Source organism: Martes martes, assembly GCF_963455335.1.
Source record: "Martes martes genome assembly, chromosome: 16".
Classification (NCBI taxonomy): domain Eukaryota; kingdom Metazoa; phylum Chordata; class Mammalia; order Carnivora; family Mustelidae; genus Martes; species Martes martes.
In genome coordinates, this window is record NC_137904.1 from 43,952,238 (window position 1) to 43,955,641 (window position 3,404).

Consider the following 3,404-nt stretch of genomic DNA (forward strand, 5'->3'; position numbering starts at 1 on the left):
TCTTACAGTGGGAGAAGCAGACATTAATTCAGTAGTTGTGCACATAAGTATATAAGAAGACTACAGTGTATTATGAGTGTATATAATAGGAGAATCTGATGTGGTTATCACAGGGCGGGGAGAGGAGAGGAAGGGGTAGAGACTTCCAGACTTTTCAGGGGAGGTGACATCTAAATTCAAACCTGGCGAGGTGAGTGGGAGTTAGCCAGGCCAAAATGGAGAGGAAGCACGTTCTAGGCAAAGAGGGGAAGGCCAGTGGGAAGGAGCAGGGTGTAGAAGAGCTGAACCAGGCTAGTAGGGGGAGGTGAAGGCATGGGGAGGCACACAATCTGAGAGAAGGGAAAGGGGGCCAGGCCAGACCTTGCTAGATTTTGGTCTTTATTCCAAGGACCAGGAAGCCTTTGAGGGGTTTTAAGCAGTAGGGTGACAGGGTCAGGTTTGTCTTTTCAGAACATTCTCTCCGTGACTGTGGCAGAAGGAACAGAAGGGAGGGAGGTGCACATGGAAACTGTGTGGTTTTCAGGAGAGGGGTGACGAGCAGTGGCCTGGACCCCGCTGGTGGTGGTAGGGATGGAAGAAAGTAACTGGATCACAGATACTTAGGCGGCAGAATGCCAGATGTGTCCAGGATGTGCTCAGAATATTTGTTGAATGAATAAATCAATGGATGGACTCAGGAGACACAGAGCTTGACCTAGATAAGAAGTTACAATGGAAGGACTTTTAGACTAATATTGATGGAATAACGTTTCTTGGCTTGTTTAGCCAGAGTACGATTTGACCGAAATGTATAAACTGGTTAAAATAACCCTTATTTCATGATTTTTCTGACTAACCAAACATCAATGACCCATAAACATTGTAAACATGGGTAAGCTACGGTGATAGAAGGTATTTGGATATATTTTTATATAGCAAGTGTTTTGTGATGCATGGCATGCATTTTTGGGATGTGGTTTTATACGATTAGGTTTTCCGAATGCCAGTACTTTGGAAAATGCGGCTAAACAGTCTCCCTCTGGAGAAATCAGGAAAGAATTGTGTAACCTGCCACTTTAGCTTTATATCCGGGCAAACGCAATGTTTTATTGTCCTTTAACTCCCCAGAAATTATCTCCTCTGTCATGCAGCCCTTCGCTGTGTACCCTGGAGGTGACAGATGATGATGATAACGATGACTAAAACGTTCAGGGAGCTCTCCTCCCTGTTGGGACCTACCTTCCCCTCGAGCGATTCTCATCTTCCCACTGGTTAGGGTTCAGTTCTTGCTCCTTCCAGCTCTGCAAGCTGTGAAAACACCTTCCAGAGTCACGTAGGGGAAGCTACTACTGAAGGCTCCACTGGGGAACCCAGTCAGATTCTCCCACCCTCCTCACCCCTTGGACCCCTTCTCCTTACTCCCAATCTTTGATTAATGAGACAGGGAGAGTGGACGTCACTGTTCTGCTTTATCTATAGAGCCCGGAGGGCGAATTCTGTGTTAGTCCGTCCGGATCTAGTTCTGCAGTGTTGGTTCCGGGCTTCTCTCTAGATTAGATGGTGATTGTATATGTTTGTTTTTTTTTTTAAAAACAATGATGAAAATTTACCTTATTATTTGTCAGCCTACTCAGTTACTTATCAGATAAGGTAGGGAAGTTTAACATGACTCTGTCATTCCAGAATCAGCACATGAGGTTGTGAAAATGGGTGTCCAGTGAAAACATAAAGTGCCTTGAAAGTACTTTACTATAATGAAAAATGTGTTAAAATACAATTAGATGGAGAGGAGAAGGGAGTTGAGGGAAATTGGAAGGGGAGGTGAACCATGAGAGACTATGGACTCTGAAAAACAACCTGAGGGTTTTGAAGGGGCGGATGGTGGGACGTCGGAGGAACCAGGTGGTGGATATTAGGGAGGGCACGGATTGCATGGAGGACTGGGTGTGGTGAAAAAACAACGAATACTGTTACGCTGAAAAGAAATAAAAAATTTAAATAAATAAATAAATAAATAGTCAAAGCTTCTCCTATTAAAAAAACACAATTAAGTATTTAAAAGTATTATAATTTAAAAATGTACCCCAATGTGACTCTTGATCTCTGGGTTGTAAATTCAAGCTCCACGTTTTGGGTGTAGAGATTACTAAAAAGATAAAATTTTAAAAAATACCCTGAAAATACCTGTTTAAGTGTGAGTTGCCCCCTTTAAAAACTTATAAAACTCCTGAAAATGAATGAAAAGGTGCCCTATCTTCCAAAATGAATTGACTAAGCCTCCTCACGCTTCTGTTAAATAATCACATTTACTGTGTATGGAGCAAAGCCACTTCTGCCAATTAAAAATGATGGCAACTTGCCTTATTCTATTTGCATTAATGCGACCAAGGAGAATAAGGTATGAAACTTTATCATGTATTTACCTTTAGTTCATAAAAGCTGGTTATTTTCAATAGAATATATTAAGACTTACATATAGGTGGTGCTAGATAAATATGGGTTGAATGGATGAATATACAAATAAAAATATGTGATCCCCCACATGTATACTTAAATATACTAACTGATCATTGTTTAAAAAATTAACAGTTATACTTCAACTGGTTAAAAAAGTTGTATTTGCAGCTCTGTTCATTTGAAATATGAAATCAGAGCCTTAATGATTAAAAAAAATTCCATGGTATTTGTAAATAAATGAAATATCCCTAAATGGATACACTTTTCTTTTCTTTTTTTATTTTAGATTTTTTTTTTTTTTAATTTGTCAGAGAGAGAGAGAGCGCGAGCACAGGCAGACAGAGTGGCAGGCAGAGGCAGAGGGAGAAGCAGGCTCCCCGCCGAGCAAGGAGCCCGATGTGGGACTCAATCCCAGGACGCTGGGATCATGACCTGAGCTGAAGGCAGCCGCTTAACCAACTGAGCCACCCAGGCATCCCTGTATACACTTTTCTTAGCAGAAACTTCATGTGTGTATAACTTTAGGAGGTGCATTCCAAGCTGACAACTAAAATGCACATATTCTGACCAGCCAACTTCAGCCAAGGAAGTGGCATGGGATGAAGAGGATATATTCAGTTAGGACACTGATATTTTTTAGTTTGATTTTGAGGTTATGATACTAATATTAAATGAAATTTAAATCTTAGGTCCAGCTCCAAGTCTTTTTTTTTTTTTTTAAGATTTTATTTATTTGACAGAGAGATCACAAGTAGGCAGAGAGGCAGGCAGAGAGAGAGGAGGAAGCAGGCTCCCTGCTGAGCAGAGAGCCCGATGTGGGGCTCGATTCCAGGACCCTGAGATCATGACCTGAGCCAAAAGCAGAGGCTTAACCCACTGAGCCACCCAGGTACCCCTACCTTTCTTTTTTATGTGTTAAGACAACTTGCCTCCTTCCTGGTGAACTTTCTGGTGGAAACTAAGTCACT